The sequence below is a fragment of the Sebastes umbrosus genome, chromosome 3, assembly GCF_015220745.1.
Source record: "Sebastes umbrosus isolate fSebUmb1 chromosome 3, fSebUmb1.pri, whole genome shotgun sequence".
Classification (NCBI taxonomy): Eukaryota; Metazoa; Chordata; class Actinopteri; order Perciformes; family Sebastidae; genus Sebastes; species Sebastes umbrosus.
In genome coordinates this window covers 17,730,040-17,749,442 of record NC_051271.1, presented here as the reverse complement: position 1 = coordinate 17,749,442, position 19,403 = coordinate 17,730,040, and the positions used below count along the sequence as shown (strand labels likewise).

The following is a 19,403-nucleotide window of genomic DNA, read 5'->3' as shown; positions in this document are numbered from 1 at the left end:
AGCCTGTTAGCAGTATAACATGCTATTTAGCTCTAAACAAAAAGGACAGCTGAGGATGATGGGCAGCCATGTTGAGATAAGTTGAGGAAATACGAAGCACCGCCCACCAGCTGGAGCAAACTTTCTCATCTTACAGCTGAACAGTACACTACAAGATGTTTCTGAAAATTACAGTAACATAATATTGATTCATATTTGATGAGCGCTGCCTAGTTTGATCGGAGTTCGCGAGTGATTAACAGCTTCCTCCATTGAATTAACAGCCAATAGGAACGCGCTCTCTCTGAAATGACCTCTGATTGGCCAAAGTTTCCCATCACAGGCTAGATTTAAAGCCTGAAAACAGAGCCATGATGAGGTGCAGAAGTCTAGTTTTCTCTCAGAGCACTTGAATTATAATATGCTGAAACGTTATTATGGAATTTTTGCCCAATTATGCCAAAAACATTTTGCCTACTGCAGGTTTAAAGCTGTGCTCATATTTCTGTAGCATTACCCTGGGTCCCTCCTCTGCATCCACCGAGCCTTAAAGGTCATGAACAGTCCTTTTAAGATATCACCAGGAGAACTTGGCTTTGTTTGTAGATTTGTGATGCTAAATTTAAGAGAAACTTAAATATGTTCTCTAAAGCAACAATGGTGCAGTAAAACCAGCGCTAGCATTCAGTGACGGCATTAATCATAGTAAGGACACGTACACATAATGACACACACATGCATTAACAGAATTGTGAATTTCTCTCTGCTCATTACGCTTGGGCTGAACTGTTGCTGTGACCCGTCCGTCGTTATCTCCACCACATTCAGCTAAAACTCACAAATTGCATTTTCACTGGCTCTCAGGTGCCCCAATCAGTGTGACCTGCTGACAAGCTTATAGCTCCAACGCAAGGGGGAAGGACCGGATGTTTTCAGCCTGCCAGTGTGTTATTAGTACAACGCCAATTAGACTGTGTGACTAGCCTACATAATGGATAACGTACAGTGATGCCTCATAATAATATCACAGTGGCAGCATCTTAATGATATCTCTGCTGTCAGGTGAAATCTTAGAGATCATAAAAACATAATTTCATACAGATGCTAAGGCTATTATAATATAATATTATATTATAATAAATTAATGTTGATGACATTTTTTATTCAATTCATAAAAAGCATTCTGTAGAATATGACAATTTAAAAATGTTTAACAACATAATCAAAATCAAGAGAATATTTACAGTGCTAACCGCTTGGTGCTGTCTACAGGAGAAAATAGCCTCTGATGTTTTAATTGCCCCCGAGGCCGTTTCTAATTAAACCTCAGTTGGCACTAAAGCCCACTGCTTTCCAGCCAAATAGGCATACGAACACGTACACACTGTTCTGCCACCCAGGATTGTACACTCATTCAGGTTTAAATGTCACAGGCCTGTGAAACAATTGCATCCACAGGCGCATGTGCACACAGTCCCCGGGGTCAGGATTAGCATCCGTTGGTGTGGCTCCATATCTGACCTTTATGAGTGGCTAAGTAGTACTCTCCAGGGTCTCATTTGTCTCACTTTAGCCGAACAATGGCCTCAGCCCCCTCACAACTGTAGACTCCTCTCTCACAGCACAGAATGAACAAGCCGAGGCTCAAATTGTTGAGCTTCAGGGATTTTCAAGGACTCCAGGTCTACTTTCACTTACTTACATGCGGTTAAAATAACCATTAAAGGGTAACTTCGGTATTTTTCAACCTGGACCCTGTTTTCCCATGTTTCTGTGTCTAAGTGACTAATGGGGTCAACAATTTAAAAAATTCAGTATTGAGGGATAACGCTGTACCGGGCAGCTGCAAAATGAGCTGCGTCAATGTAACGTTACATCCACTAAAAGTGCTTGTTTTTGCCGCTGACAGGCTCAGATTGTTATTACACGTATCTGACAACATTATGGAAAGGACCCTACAGAGAAATAAAATGTTTTTCTCACCTTTAGCTTGATCCGGTCTGTTTGTTATTGTGTCCAAGTCCTGCTCAAGGAAAAGTCTCGTTGTCAAACCTGAATATCCGTATACTCTGGCTAATAAATACGGGCGGCCATTGAATTCAAAGAGCTCATCTGCATTGTGGAAATCATCTAAATATCCAGCCATGACCTTGAAAATCTTTAGATAACACCAAGCTACACTTTCTGTACTCCAACACAACAATCTCTGCCCGACTGGCACTCACGTTTCCACCATGGATGTATTCCACTATTCCACCGTTGTCTTGCGGCAATACGTCACCTTGCCAGATTTCAGAACGAGACTTCTCCTTGAGCGTGACTCTTTCCATAATGTCAGACACTTATAATAATAATCAGAGCCTGTCATGGTAAAAACAAACACTTTTAGTGGACGTAAATGACGGTGCCAGCTTGCCCTAATAACACCATATTGTAGCCTGTCAGTTGCTGCTGTCTACAGCGGTCTCCCTCAATACTGGACCAGTTTCAGAAATTGTTGTCACTGTTAGTCAGTTAGACACAAAAACATGGGAAAATAGGATCCAGGTTGGAAAATACCAAAGTTACCCTTTAATGGTTATTTTAACCACATGCAAACAACTTAATTTGCTTCGCCATTGTCTCTAAAACAGATGCCTGTGCACACACAAGAGTGAATGCATCAATGTGCATGCAGCGTTGTTATGTGCACTGACTGACTGTAACAGCAATATTTAAATATCACTAATGCTACAAATATTTAAGATATATTTATTTTGGGGTGCACGTTTTACTGTTTGCTGTCCCTATCTTTTATATGTTCAAAAGTGGTTGCCATTGATGGTAACCAAAGGCCAAGAATTGTCAATTGCTCAGAATGGTTGCCAATGGCAACCTGGCAACTATCGAGCCCTGAGAATGGTATAAGTAATGGCATTGATATCAGCCAATACCATGAGTTATACCATCAGTTACATGAGAGAAAAAAGTGATACCGGTGCTTCCTTAGTCCAAATATTCCAATGCCAAATGCAAGATTGTTAGACCTCTTAAAGCTTAAATATGTGTGCATCTTCATTTGTAATTGTGGTTTGTATTAGGCCGGATGACTTTCTTTTGCATCAATCACAAGCACTTCAAATTTATGCAATATGGTGAATGGTAAAGTCTCAAAAATCATGAAGATGTACAACAAACACAGCACGGCTGCATTTGCTTGAGGCAACTCATAAAGTTGTCACAAACAGACCAACACTGACTGAATGTGGTGTTTGTTAATAACAAAATATGGCCTCAAAAATGACCACTGAGTTGAACCCAAACGTCCAACAGCGACAACAAAAAGCGATTATGAGCTTTGTCAAACTGGTGTTTACTGCAGAGCCATTGTATAGGGAGGCTTTTCTGTTATTTTGTCCATCCCTAGGTGTCAGTTTGTAGCTTTCCAGATGCTTTCTCCTTTGTCACACGCATGCATAGTCAATAGATGCACACACCAATGATTTCTTTATTTATTTATATCTATTGTTGCAATGGGAATATGGTTTGGAGGACATCTATTTCTCTGAGAGAGTCTGTGTGAATGTATGTGTGTGGCAGCCAGCTATGTGAATGAGGTTCAATAATGAGAAATGCTTATCAACCCTCTACAGCCTGTCAGCTCGCTGCTATTAGCTGTTACCCCAACAGTCCTACAGGTAGGCCAAGAGGGCTCTTATTGATTCCAAACATTCCTATTTGTCCCTGCAGAAAGGGAGCAATCAGCAGACGGATTTAGTTGATTAGGATTATGGGAAGTCATTTGTGGAGAAAAATAACTGGGCATTTTTAAGGGGTCTATTAATGTTGCGAAATTAGTTTTCTTAATACCTGGGATGAAGTTGCTGTTTGAATGTAAATCACTGTTTATGTGATTGGAGCGTGAAGGAGAGAAGGAGGGCTTGGTTTTTTAGGAAAGCTGAGAAACAGTTTTGTCGAGCTGAAGAGAAGGAGGTGGTGAGATGGAGAGAGCATGAATGAACAACAAATTCAGGAGCAGTTATTCCCCTCCACACACTCACATCTACTCACTCATTCTCTCATCAGCGGTATAATCCTCGCTGAGGGTGCTTTCCATATCACTGGGTGGCTTTTGCTGCAGAGAGACCCGTTTTAGCATAATACTAACAAGAACCTTGACAATTAGTTAGACAGGAGAGGGGACGTGGGGGCAGAGCGGCGGCGGCAGGGCAGCGTGCAGAGTAAAGACGTGAACAAAAAGCTGGGGAAAATAGAAGAACAGGAGGTGGAACTGGGACATCAGCTGTGTGACTCTAAAAAGCTTTAATTACTTTTCTTTCATTTAACTTTCCAATGATCAGTGCTAAGAGGAACCGGATCAAAGCTCTATTTCACTAATGAGACGTATGAATTTGCCCTTAGATGTATGAATACACAGAAAGAACTCTGCATATGAATGGCACCAAGAATCTTAAGATGTAATTGCAGCCAATATAGTTGTTTAGAAATTTGTACAGGCAACGTACACTCGTGACCACTTTATTAGGTACACCTGTACAGTCTAATGCACTCTAATGCAAAAGCCCCGCCAACCTTTACGAAATTCATAATGTTTAATTTTTTTGGTGACATTCTCCGAAATGTGTAAATTAAATTATCTGTTTATTATTGAGGTCATATTTAAATAGGTGGTGTTGCACTGGATTGCATTATATTGAGAGATAATTTTTGCCCTTCCCATTCATATACATGAGGGGGTAGAATAGAGGAAACACCTCTCAATATTATCAAGTCCAACGTAACACCGTAACTACGTATGACGCCAATGCTAAAACAAATAATTGAATTTACACATTTCCATCAATGTTGCCAAAAAATAACATTATAGACATCTTAAAGGGGAACTACTGTACGCCCATTTTCAAAATCCATACATGTTATTCCTATGGTATAATACAGTCCAAAAAATGTTAGCAAACATGAACAACTCTCTTCCAAATCCAAAAACTAGGGTGCTAAAACTCAAATTTGTGATGTCATAGGGTATAATGTCTGGATCTGCCCAATGAATTTGAAGAGATGTTATAGATGACACTGAGAGCAGCCAGGGAAATGTTCTGAGTATACGGGAACATTTTGTGTTTCACAGCTGAGAACATTACAACAGAATAAAGCTCATTTGGGTATTAAAAAGAAAACAAACATTCTGTGGTTCCATAAAATCAGTCTCCCGTTCTTTGTCTATGGAGCAGCTCCAGACTTTATACCCTATGGCATCACAAGTTTGAGACTTCCTTCTCTGGTTTCTGGCTTTGAGAGAGAGTAGCTCATGTTCACAAACATAAGATATTCCTTTATTAGTACAACAGTGGGGAAATTTGCAGTGTACAGCAGCAAAGGGGATAGTGCAAAAAACAAGAAGCATCAGCTAACACAGTAAAAAAACAGCTAAACAAAGTGTAACAAAATATGAACCATTTAAAATAGAAGGAAGTATAAAAATAGGAGCAGTATATACAGTATTGACAATAAACAGACCATTAACAAAATTGCACAAGTGGAAAAATGATATTGCACAGTGATAATGAAATAAAATTCCACCTGAAAATATTGCACAGTATGAATTATGAACTTTACTAGGCCATGGAAATAACATGTTGGAATTCATAATTTGGGTGGTGTTCCCCTTTAAAGGTAGAAGTTACAGCAGGGCTGTTGTATTGGACTGCATTAGATTGTACAGGTGTACCTAATAAAGTGGCCAATGAGTGTAATCTTACAAACCCCTAGTCCTAGTTATACACTGTGGACTACCTTTCTAGTACATATTCAATCACATATCTCAAGCTTCAAGCATGAAATGTAAATAAAGCTTAATTACACAGAATAACATTATTATTGCAGCTGCACTATTATTGGTTTGAGTTGGGTTGGTTTCAACTAGTTTGCGAGCTTATGTTAGCTTACTAGCTATTATTAAAAGACGATATATATATATATATATACTATATGATGTGATATTATTGGATTCCAGAATCAGACTTATATGGTCTGTAAAAACATGTGCAACAACAGTGTTAATATAAAGGTAGAGAAAGGACCTGTGTTTGACACATTTTATTAAAGAACAAAGATATTTGCCTAGACCTAAATGTTAAGTTTGAACTGCGCACCACCGAAACACAGTAACTTCATATTTGGTTAAAATTGAGTTTAGCGATTTTTTGACATTGGATTTAACATATCAAAAAGTTAATATGCTCTAGAAATATAAAATGTCTGCACAAACAGAATGTAAAAGTTACAATAACTCCAAAATAAAGCAAAAAAACAACAACAAGTGAGCTAACTAGACAGCTAAAACAAGTGAAAGCCAGCTGGGGAGTTAGCCACTGCTAGCCTTAGTTGAATCTAAATTAACCTTTTTTTCAAAAGCGCTCTTTGTAAGTGAGAAATAGCCATCAAAATTTGATGAACTGGCATCTTGAAAATCTTGTTTTTTATTCTACATAACCAAATGTAGCGAATGTAGATAAATTTAGTCACGATGAAGAAAATAAATTACTTTGGCTAAAAGATAACTAGCCGAGCTTAGCAGAGAGGCAGTAAGGCTGCATTCACATGAGATCAGGTGTTGCGGCGATTCTCCGCAGGGTTGTGCAGAGGTTCTGGGAGAGTCACTTTAATGCAAGCCCCCAGGAAGAGCGCTGGTCATTGATTCCAATTTTCATGTGGCCAAATGGCGGTACTACAACTTCTGTGTCCGTCACGTGATGCCATTGGGCCCAAAAATACTTTTCCTCATAGACTTACATTGGGAAAGAGACGTCTGTAACTCAGCGGATTATTTTTTTTGAGGTAAATAAACTTCGCAGTATGAACACTTGAATAGCCCTTATTTAAATCATTAGGTCCTAAAAGTTGTAAAATGCTCTAATAGCCGAATCCAGAGTTATTTCCCTTCCTCCATTCATGTGAATGAGACCCAGACTGAGGCTGGAGCGAGGGCTGGGAGGTAGAGTTAGAAGCCGTGACAACGGCGTGACGGCTGTGACCCCGTGACCGAGCCATGTAACCGAGCAGACGCTATACTGCGCTGGCTCCATGGGCCCAATGGATGGGGAAGATCGCTGGAAGATCCGGGTAATTTTGCAGATGGAAATCGAGCCATTTTGGCATCATGCGCCATTGAGCAACTCTCATAGGAGTGAACGGGGCCCCACCTCCAACGCTGTATCCAGTTCTCTATTACATCCATGCTTTAATGGCCCATTAACTGCAATGATTAATTTTTCTGTTTCTACTTTTCCCTGTGGCCGCAGCCGCGGCCCAAATGCACTACCTTCATTCAAAATGAATGAATATATTTGGCGTTTTCTCCATATTGCCTGATCTCGTGTGAATGCAGTCTGTCATCTTAGAATTCATATGATGAGTTGAGTTGGGATAAAATATTCTTTTAGTCTTAACATGCATAAGATAATGCATTACAACCTTTCTATCTGTTGCACAGTTTGCTGGCCAGCCTGAAAACTTTGAACCCATTTTTTCTCAACTCCAGTTTCTGTAGTTGGTCTGTCAAGGATATTAAATTTTCACTAAACGATTATCGTGGCCAGAAGAATTCCTCAAAATGATATTATCGCAATATCTATAGAAAACTTGAAAAATAATAATAATACTATCAGTCAAATTCATATTTAACTTTGTTTATTGTGCGTTTCATCTCTTTGGCAAATTAATTACACTCAATATGTGAGTGTATGGAGGTGGAGAGAGAGTCTGTAACCATAATTAAGTGCAAAAGCATGATTTAAGAAGCACTGGATTATTTACACAATATTACCATGTGTGTATTATTAACATGATATCATTATTAATATTTTTAAATATCATTGTTATCATCAATACCGATATAGAGTGCTCCAGGGATGACTTATTTTTGTAGGCCAACCAGGAAGTTAGCACCGCCCTGGTTCCCTCGACAAAAAGCCAATGAGATTTTTCCACTGGGTTTTGGGTTATTGCAGAAAATAAGCTCTGTGGCAAACAAACATTTATGGTTTTGTTCAGCAAGATAATCTCCACAAATGAATAACACTTATATGATTTTTAAACATAAATGCAATCGCCAGAAGTAAAAAGCTAACGTTAGGCTATAAACAAACTACTCCATGGTCACATGAGCGTGAGTTTACACAACGAGGCTGTAAAGGTGAACAAGTCGGCGTGATGACGTTTAGTCATCTTATCATTTAGCCACTTGTTAGCAACCGCCTTTTTAAAGACACGTAAAAGCTTCAAAATTCATGATCGGGATATTCATTGATTTATTTTATGTTGTGTTGTGTTAACCACAGACCTTAATTCAGGCATCTAACTAAATACCCATTCAAAAAACCCATTGACTTCCAAAATACATTCCTGTAGCACTCTACATCGTAACTCCCCTATTCACTGTTTTCTGTTTTTGTAGATCAAATACTGCTTGTTAACTGGTATTTAAAAAATAATGTATGTCAACAATGCTTAAAGTGGTAAAGAGTTGAGTGGCTTTACTCTGTTTGCCGGTACATGAATGTTTGGTTGAATGCTGCTCATTCTGTTGCTAATTATGTGTGTTTTTTGGGGGGGAAGATCTCATTGGATTGGATAACAGCTGCCGCAGAGGATTGAGAGTGTGACAGTGAAACATGTATATGTGATTTTCAGGCAGATGACAGACAGACAGAAGGGGCTTCTCAAGAGGACATACAACTTTAACAGGATTGGAAATGGTACCGGCCAGCTGTAAGAGGTAAGAGAGAAAGAGCAGGGGATGAGAGTCAAAGTGGGAGGAAGGAGGGGCGGCGACTCAAGGAGGAGTGTTGCTAGATCAGTTTGAGGAGGAATTAACTGTCATTTAGCCACAAAGTTGACTAAAGGACACATTTGTGTTTGTCGCAACAGCTTGAAGAGATGGATAAGGAGGCTGAAAAAAAATGGTTCGAGAAAAAGAGCGAGCTTTGGGATGAATGAAGCCGTTAAACACATCATCAAACGCTACAGGCACAGCAGGGGGCCTCGGGACACAACCGTCTGAGAGATGGGTGGTGTGGGTGTGTGCATGTGTGTGTATAGTTTTGTATTGGCCAAATAAACCATCCATCTGCAGGGAGAGGAGAACAGTGGATGCGGGGAGCGGGGGGGTTACAGGACTCTTTACGCTCCATATTTGCACCCCTTTCAAATGCACAGACCGACAGATACACAGTCCTGCCCAGAGGTTTCTTTGATGCTTGTCGATACCGCTGCGTGATGATGTCATACGGCAGAGAGCAAGGGAGGGAGGCATGATCAAAGGAGAGAGGGAGGGATGAAGACGCAGGAGAGGATATCCAAGACAACAACGGGACAAAGATGGCGACTGCTTCTGCTATGGGACGTCCACTGGCGTCCAGACCTCCGCATCACCAGGAGGAACCCGGGCCGTGCTGCATTCACTTCCCTTATTCTAACAGGATGACCACCAGCATGACATACTGGAACCACCAAGCCAACCTCAGCCACCACTACCGCCGGGCTAGCACGGTAAGCTTTCCGTCTACCTTAGCCTTTCCTCCGCTGCCGTTACACCATCAAACCCTCAACGCCCCGATGTCTGGTTACCATCACTCCATCCCAAGTATTTATCATGAGTTGCCATTCTTTCTAATAACACATTTTCTACCCATTTTCTTTCTTTTTTCTCAGCCCCCTTTCATCATGGTCTTTTGGCTGTTAATATAGGCCTCTCTTTGCCATCAAAGGCAGCACATCAATTGCCTTGACTCCCAAGTGTATGTGTGAGGGTGAAAGAGAGAAAGGGAGAGAGAGAGAGGAGAAAAAAAAGAAGAACACCATGTATCAAAGATCAAGGCACGCTTTCATGCCTGATTTTGGCCCTGGTTGGGTTTTGCTTTCCATCATCTTTCCATCCTCCTTTTTTCTCCCCGTTCTAGGGCTGCAGACGCTCTCCGAAACCCATCGACGCTTCCTCCCAAAACCCTCAGCGGTCCAAATTCCACGTTCGCTGAAAAATGAAATCAGACGCTTTTGTGGGGAAATGGAAGCATTTTTTTCTGTTTTTTCTTTGAGAATATTCTGTAGCTACTGGGCCACAGCTCTGCCCCGATGATGACAATACGTGAAACAATATTTGAATAAGCAGCAGGAGGGCAGGCAGCTAATCCACTGTGGCTAATCCAGTATTGGTGCAGGCCATATTGGTAGCTTGAGTATTCAACACCATCACAATACACATCAGCAGGACGCCATGGCAGATATACTGACACTCTTACTACAGGCATGGCTGGGAAAGGCCAGCAGATGGATGGATAGGTGGATGGATGGATGGATGATATAGAGATACATGAATGAACAATTGCATGCGTGGATGGAAACCCTTGATATTGATACTGTGGTTTCTTTATTTCACATATCGTCCTCTAGTGTAACTTCATTTGAGTATTTTAATAAAAAAGAAAGTGGGGATTGTGGGTTTAAGACAAAAAATAGAGGTGATGGACCTCCCAATGTCATTCATAGCTCTGTGACAGTGTTTAAATTTAAAGTAAACATGAACACAACCAGACCCGGTACATCGATATCTCCCAACTCCTTCTATGTCTAACACAATAAAAGGATTCACTGTACTAGATTCTCCTTATCCTTTTGTTTTGGAGCTTCCATTGCGGCCACGCAATATACTTGTCGCCAATTAATTTTCTTAAAGAGCAGAGGTCTGTTTCTCTTTCAAGAGGTATATAATGAAGATTTCACTCTCCGTGAGCATCTAAATGGGTCTTTGTGCTGGGAGGCCCCCAAGAGATAAGCCTGTTTCTGACAGGCCTCCGTACAGACGCCCAAATCTGCTGTGGCAGCTGGAACAAAGAGACCCCTGAGCTGGACCAACACACTGACAAAAAGCGCCGTCTCAGTAGTCTAAGGGGGCTGCCTCAATTTAAGAATTAATAATCCACTTTTATCTTCACTGGAAATGGTTGTTTTCATCACATACTTGACAATATCTAGAGAGTAATTCACGGGGCTCTTTTGTCTTTTTATTGAGACTATGCAAATTGGTCAAACTAGCTAGCAATGGTCATCAGTCGATGATATAGATCGTTCAAGTATCATTGACATTATAATTAATCAGCACCAGTTGCATTATACTGCTTGATTTTCATTTTCTGCTATACTTATTAGCCAAAACAGTCGGTCTCCTAGAATTAGGGCTGCAACTAACAACTTTTTTCATTGTTGATTAATCTATTGATTATTTTCTTGATTAATCGATGCTTGGTCTATAAAATGTCAGAAAATTATGAAAAATGTTGATCAGTGTTTCCCAAAGCCCAAGACGACGTCCTCAAATGTCTTATTTTGTCCACAACTCAAAGATATTCAGCCTACTGTCATAGAGTGAAGAAACCAGAAAATATTCACATTTAAGAACCTGGGATCAGAGAATTTTGACTTTTATTACCGGTCAATTGTTTATCAAAATAATTGGCGATTGATATAATATTTGACCTAGAAATTGTCACAAGGCACAGAAAGTGAAAAAAAATACTAAGAACTGCATTTCATTGTGAAATCCTGTATTGTATAATGACAATAATGAAACCTTGAATCCTTGAAGAATGGGTGATATAGACCACATCTTATGTCATTTTATGTGGCGATATCATATTTGTTGTGATATTATATATTCTCTGGAATAAAACCTTGAATAATTAAGGTAGTTAATTACATACATTGATGCAAAAATTATTTAAAAGTCCAATGTTGGCATAAAGCAGTCCTGTTAATTGATTTGCAACATGGTCCACAATAGGCACATTCTCACAAAAGACTTGTAATTCATAACATTAATTATGGTCCTGGTATTGTGCATGCTGGCTCACTGGAATGGCTGTGACACAGTAAATGGGCACATTTTCACAAAAAACATTTTGACTCGTCCCAGGGGAAAATAATAAAATGAATGATGGCTGAATTCCATTTAGCTGCGTCAGTTTCAGGGTCCTGTATTGTGCATGTTGCCTCACCGTCACTCTGTCATGGTTCACTAGGACACTTGAATAGAACGGAGCCATCGTTAATGTTATTAGGAACACCTGCTTTTTCCTACTCTGACAGGTCGACATGTCTGCTTTGATAAAATACACAAATACAACCAGAGATATTAAAAGGGTGGACAACCCGGTATAAACTATGTGGCACAATGTCTGAAGGTTGACAGATTTACAGTATATTGTCTCATAGTGAATATATCACATTTCCCAACCCTAAAATAAACACCTAAACCACGCCTGTAGCTCCTCACAGGACGCTGATTGGTCCTTGATCTGGCTTGCCGGACACAAATGCATTAATTGAAGCCTGACAAGATGGATTTTCTTGTGAGATGTGATCCCGCGTTTCTCGCGTGGTCTTGTGACATTGCGAGAATCCAGCTGCCGTGCAAGGTCACTGTGATTCGGATCCGCTCCAAAATATAATGGGTTCTTCCTTTGCCCATGCTTCATCGTCTCAGTAGTCTAAAGGGGCTGCCTCAATTTAAGAATTAATAATCCACTATTATCTTCACTGGAAATGGTTGTTTTCATCACATACTTGACAATATCTAGAGAGTAATTCATGGGGCTCTTTTGTCTTTTTATTGAGACTCTTCAAGTTGGTCAAACTAGCTAGCAATGGTCATCAGTCGATGATATAGATCGTTCAAGTATCATTGACATTACAATTAATCAGAACCAGTTGTATTATACTGCTTGATTTTCATTTTCTGCTATACTTATTAGCCAAAACAGTCGCTCTCCTAGAATTAGGGCTGTTAATTGTTGATGAATCTATCGATTATTTTCTTGATTAATCGATGGTTGATGTATAAAATGTCAGAAAATGGTGAAAAATGTTGATCAGTGTTTCCCAAAGCCCAAGATGACGTCCTCAAATGTCTTGTTTTGTCCACAACTCAAAGATATTCAGCCTACGGTCATAGTGGAGTAAAGAAAGCAGAAAATATTCACATTTAAGAAGCTAGGAAAAACTGTAAATGAGATATAACGTTCGAGAGCTTTAGATGTGCCGATAGGTAGATTTTTGGCTAGTTGGTTCACCGTTTCCAGTCTTTATGCTGAGCTCAGCTAATGGTGGTATGAGTGGCATTGAAGGTCTCTTTAAACTCTTAACAAGAAAAAGAATGAGCATGTTTCAACACATCAGCCAGCTCTGTTAGACCCCTAGATAGATAGAGAGATAGATAGATAGATAGAGAAAGAGGGAGCATGCAGCCAGGTGTATTGGTGAACCCCCTGTGTGATGACCTTTCTTCAGCTAAGAGCTCAGACCTCTACAATACTCTCACACACACACACAGACACACACACATACATAGTGGAGACTCATTATAGATTCATAAGTACCAACATGCCCCCAACCCTTCCTCACCAAGACATCATAAAGGTCAAGTTCATCTTCCTCAGTATTCTGTCTTTGTCTTCCTTGCCTCTCTGCTCATTGTCTCTGGGGGCTCTGCAGTAACCGTAACAACACCAGCCTGTTGCAGCACCAACCTGTGTATGCATGCGCATGTGTGTGTGTGTGTGTGTGTGTGTGTGTGTGTGTTTGTTTGTGTGTGTGTTTGTTGACTGTTGAGGCTATAAGCCAAAGTGATATGAATACATTTCCATAATGAAGCGTGTTTAGCTCGGCATGTAAAGTGTGCTGCCAATCAAACACACTGCGAAACATTTCATCATCATTTTCTCAGACCACCACTGCAATCGACCCCGTCTGTCTTCATCGGTGGCCGCTGAAAGGCTTCTCGCTTACTGAACGACGTCACAATGGTCGTCTGTTCAAAGACATTTACATTGTTTTAGGCTAAAATGACAGGTGGGCAATATTGACAAACTGAAATCCTCAACATCTCTATGCAAAATCACCAATATGTGACAATATTTTGGGACGATTACTGCTGCTTTCAGAAGATATTTACAATAATGTAATATTATAATAGTTTATGAGCTAATATTTTAATAATATTTATGAGGCAACAGTTAAATTAGTCTAAAGATATGCATTGATTGAGCCTAAAATAGCCTTTAGACTCTCAGAACAGAAATTGTAAGCTATATCATGTTATTAAAAAGATTAAAATTTGTACTGTAATTTGTTTTAACCATCATTTATAAATGGTAAATTGATAGTTGATTAAAGTTAGTTATTAGTTATTTTACTGTTAACAGACAATGAAATTATAATTATTAATGTTTACAAATTATTAGTAATTATATAATTTATTTTATTTTATCATTAGTTTGTGTAATATGAAATAATTCATTTATAAATTCTTTATTGTATCAAAGCTAATAAGAGACGATAACAATTACATTTTTATTATATTAGTAAACTATATATTAACAGTTTAATGTTGCGCACATTATAACATTTTATAAACTATATTAAGTATTTGTTAATGATTACCAATTTAAGAAATCATTTATAATAAAAAATATCTAACATTATATTGATAGAAGGACCAGAAACCTAAGCAAAATCACCAATATGTGGCAATGTTTTGGGAGGATTACTGCTGCTTTCAGAAAACATTTACAATAATGTAATATTATAATTATATATGAACTAATATTATCATAATATATGAGCAAACAAATAGAGGTAACAGTTAAATTAGTCAAAAAATATGCATTGATTGAGCCTAAATTAGCCTTTAAGACCCTCAGAACAGAAATTGTAATCTATATCATGTTATAAGAGACAATAACAATTACATTCTGATTATATAAGTAAAGTATTTACTATTGGTTTATTGTTGCACACATTCTAACATTTTATATACTATATTAAATATTTGTTGATAATTACCAAATGATTTGTAAACCTTTAAGAAATCGTTTGTAAAACATCTATAAACATTAGGTAGATAGATGGACCAGAAACCAATTATTAACCATTGACAAACTATCTATCTAAATAATGTTTATAGATGCTTTACAAAGTATTTATTAACCATTTAACAAGGTATTATAATCACCAGTTGCAACCTTATAATAGTCATCCAAATAATGTTTATAGACGGTTTACAATTCTATTATTAACCATTAATAAAGTGTTACAAATATCTATCTATGTAATGTTTATAGATGTATTACAAACAATTTTTATAAAGTTCACAGATAATCATTAAGCTCTTAATCATGAACAAATACTTATATATATATAGTATATAAAATGTTATAATGTGTGCAACAACAAACTGTTGGAATAACATAAATTATAGCAATACTAATAATTAGTAAACATTAATTATCGTTTGTTAACAGTAAAGTAATTATTAACTAAGTTTAATTAACTATCAATTTACCATTTATAAATGATAGTTATTATGAAGTGTTTCCCTAAAATCACAGAGAATATCTATTTTACCTTATGAATGCCGTATTTATATTGTTATTCTCTAATTGTACATATGGTCTTCTCTGAGGCTGATTTCTACTGATATATATGAGAGCGGATGTGAAACAAAGTGCTCAGTTTGAGTTCTTAAAGCTGTTTTTTATTCCCTAGGTTCAGATGACTATGGAAGAACTGTCCGTCCAGGAGTGGAGAGAAATGAGGACGGGAGTCTGGACCTCACCTGAGCCACCTGACCCGGCCTTCTCCTCATGGGACAGCTAGCCTGAGCGGCTCACAGGAGGCATGGTAAAATACTCTGTTAACCACTGCACATCATGGGTATACTACTGGGTAGACTAGTAATATAGTACTGCATCATATCATATAAACACCATGTTTTTTTTTTTAGGGCTAACATTACTGCCAAGCAGGTGAAATATAGAGTGATGTTGTGGTTTTAGCTGACGTGTGTCGCCTCTATGTTTTGAGCGATGCTCTTTCATGTCTATTTAGAGCGAGCAAGGCGAGCCTGACGCTGACTTTCGTTGACTTAAAGGGACTATTTGTAACTTTCAGAAATGCTTGTTAACAGCGACACCTGTGGCCGTTAAGTCAACGAAAGTCAGCGTCGGGCTCGAGCTTGCGCTCGCTCTAAATAGACATGAACGAGCATCTCTCAAAACAGTGATGCGACACACGTCAGCTAAAACCACAATATCACTCTATATTTCACCTGCTTGGCAGTAATGTTAGCTGACCAGACGAAGGTCTCTCCATGAATCAATGCTGATCCTAGTGTTGGCTTTTCCTGCCTCAGCCCAAAGCGGGTCAGTGCCGGGGCTGAAGCAGGAAGAGAAACGTTATCGTCTCCTGACTGCGCCCGCAGGGATACACCGGCACCCGACGGAGACGATAACATTTCTCGCTGCGGAGCCCCGTCACCTCACAAGACACGGGAAACCTCCATTGGTCTGGAGGAGCTGCAACAGTTATTTCTGCACAAACGTCCACTGTACATTCACTAGATATTCTCAGAGCTAAACTAACTCTTCTGCCGTGTGGAGTGAGCGCGCATGCTCGTCTAGAGGTGGAGCGAGACAGCGAGAACGCGCGCGCGGTGTGTGAGTGAAGGCAAGCAGGCAGCGGAGCAGAGACTCCGGCCACAAGCGAGCGCGCATAGGATCCTGACCCGGTAGATTTAAACGTGTAAAAAGTTACAAACAGTCCCTTTAACGGCCACAGATGTCGCTGTTAACAAGCATTTCTGATTCTTACAAACAGTCCCTTTAATGCATCAGGTAAAACACATGTGGAATAGCTGAGAGATTAGTTCTCACTCCACTAAAATATTAAAAATGTGAATTTCAAAAGTGTGTTTTTTTAAGGGGTATTAAGCTATTTGTAATATGACTATTAAGTGTAGTCTAATGTCTCTCTCTCTCTCTCTCTCTCTCTCTCTCTCTCTATCTCTCTCTCTATCTCTCTCTCTCTCTCTCTCTCTCACACACACACACACACACACAGTAGCCGGTGGCAGCCCGGTGCTCCTGACTGACTGACTGACAGCCCGGCAGAGGCTCCTGACAAGCAGGATGCTCTCAGGTGTCAGCCTGCTCTCCTCTCCCCTCCTCTCCTCTCCTCTCCTCTCTGTCCTGTCAGTGTCTGCTCCGGTGGAGGTGAGCTCCGTTAACTGAACACAACAACACCTGTCCAGAGGTAAGAACATCTCGCCTTGTCTGTTCTTTTTAGCCCGGTGCTTCTCTTACTGACATGTGGAGCTTGTCTTTAGATTAGTCTCTCATTCAGAGCCGGCTGAGTGAGTGTGTGTGTGTGAGCTGTATACCTGCTCAGGTTGTCTGTGCTGCTCCTCCTGTGTCCCTGCCTGTTCATTCATCTTAATGTGCGGTGCAAACAACATCATCATGCATCCTGTAATAACGTCTAATTAGAGTTTATTAGAAGCGTTTCTATTGCGATGCACTTGATGTAGTGACCGGTTGGTGTCGGAAGGGGCGCTGTTGAGCGACATCGACATAGAACTGCGACACATAGAACCGTCATGATCTATAAACTGTTTGATAGCAGCAGCTATTTTAATTCAGTGTCAGTGGTGGAAAGTAACTAACTGCATTGTACTTCAGTTGAATATCTTGATTCTATTCAGTTTCGGAGGCAAATTTAGCTTTTTACTCTACTACATTTATCTGACAGCTTTAGATACTAGATACTTTTGAAATTAATATATTTAATAAATAATAATAATAAAAAATATAAAACATGCTTTTAATGTTTTCATAGATTTAAATACATAAATGTATACTGTATAAAGTATTTAGAATTAGCTCCAGGGCCAACTACAAAAAAGTATGTGTGCTTACTACAAAGTAAGTGTTAATACATCACCAATATATATATAAATTCAAGTGTTTTATATATATATATTAATTATTAATTATTATTAATAATTATAATAATTATATATTATAATATATTATATTATAATTACATAATTATAATATAATTATATTCAATTATTATATTATAATTATATTATGTATTATATATCATTATTAATTATTAATTATATATGCTAGTTTATGAAATATGATTGCATTGTTTTCATAGATTGTTTCATAGATTTAAATACACAAATTTACACTGTACAATTTATATATATATATATACTGTATACATGTGTGTGTGTGTGTGTGTGTGTGTGTGTGTCTGCCTAATATGGGTACTTTCACGTTCGATGTAGGCCTGCATTTTGCTGTTTATACCTCTGTACTTTTACTAGTAATGGAGTAGTTTTCCATTGTGATATGGCTACTTTTACCTGAGTAAATGATCTAAATACATCTTCCACCACTGTGCACTGCGTAACTACATGTATGGTCACAGTGGAGTAGCGCTGGTTTAATGGGCATCAGAACAAAAAACAGAAGATCACTGGATGTAGTCTGCTGGCATTGTTAGAGATAATATCCTTGAATCCTCAATCTTTGGATTTACTGTTAACGCTACACCACTGTTCACGCAAGTACTGTATTTCTAATGACACTGTCAATATGATTTATGCTCAGTAAGCTGCAGTGGTGAAAAGTAACTAAATACATTTACTTAACTAGTGTACCTAAGTACAGTGAAGTTATTTACTTTAGTATTTTAATTACATGCAATTTCTACCCCACTATACATTTCAGAGGGAATATTGTACTTTTTACTACATTACATTTATTTAACAGCTATAGTTACTTTGTAGATTAAGATTTTTAAAACCTATGAGCAATAAAATCCTTTGTTATATAGTAAATGAAACCACCCCACAAAAATAAATTTGGTAAAATTAGCCCCACTGCATCCAGCTGCAACATTAAAATGCTGCTTACATGTTAAAGGTATGTGTAGGATTTGGTGGCATCTAGTGGTGTGGTTGCAGATTGCAACCAACTGAGTACCCTTCTGCTCACTCCTCCCTTTCCAAGACTGCAGTAACGTGTGAGTGCAGTAACCGCCAAGTGCAAAATCGTGATAACGCCATTACCCTCGATCAGAGGCCATCCTTACCATAATAACACTACTTTAGGAGCAACGTGAGTCAGACGATGGCTGGTGTTACCATGGTTTTGCACTCTGCAGCTCACATTACTGCAGTTTCACAAGCGTTTCAGAGAATGGTGGCCTTCAGGTAACGTAAAAACCCCAACGGCTCTCTCTAGAGCCAGTGTTTGGTTTGTCTGTTCTGGGCTATACTGTAAAAACATGGCAGAGCAACATGGCAGGTGATTAGGGATGTCCATAATTAACCGTTTAACCGTTAACCAACATTAAGCATTTTAATCGATTAACGTTATCGGTTAAACCCACGGTCTGTTGGAAACTCGCTAAAGTTATGCCGGGCAGACAGAGTATCGTTACGCCAGACACACACCTGACAACCTGCTAAACTAAACTAAATGTGCGGTGGAGACTTTTACTGGGAAAGTGGCTGCATGTCC

General features: G+C 39.0%; 1 long non-coding RNA gene across 1 annotated transcript; it reads right to left on the bottom strand.

The window, feature by feature from the left end:
* Nucleotides 1-7,069: 7,069 nt before the first annotated feature.
* Nucleotides 7,070-19,336, bottom strand: LOC119484770. The gene is made up of 3 exons (XR_005206113.1): nucleotides 19,324-19,336; nucleotides 18,430-18,433; nucleotides 7,070-7,217 (listed from the first exon to the last, which is right to left on the bottom strand). It is a non-coding gene; the product is annotated as an uncharacterized LOC119484770 (long non-coding RNA).
* Nucleotides 19,337-19,403: the final 67 nt, after the last annotated feature.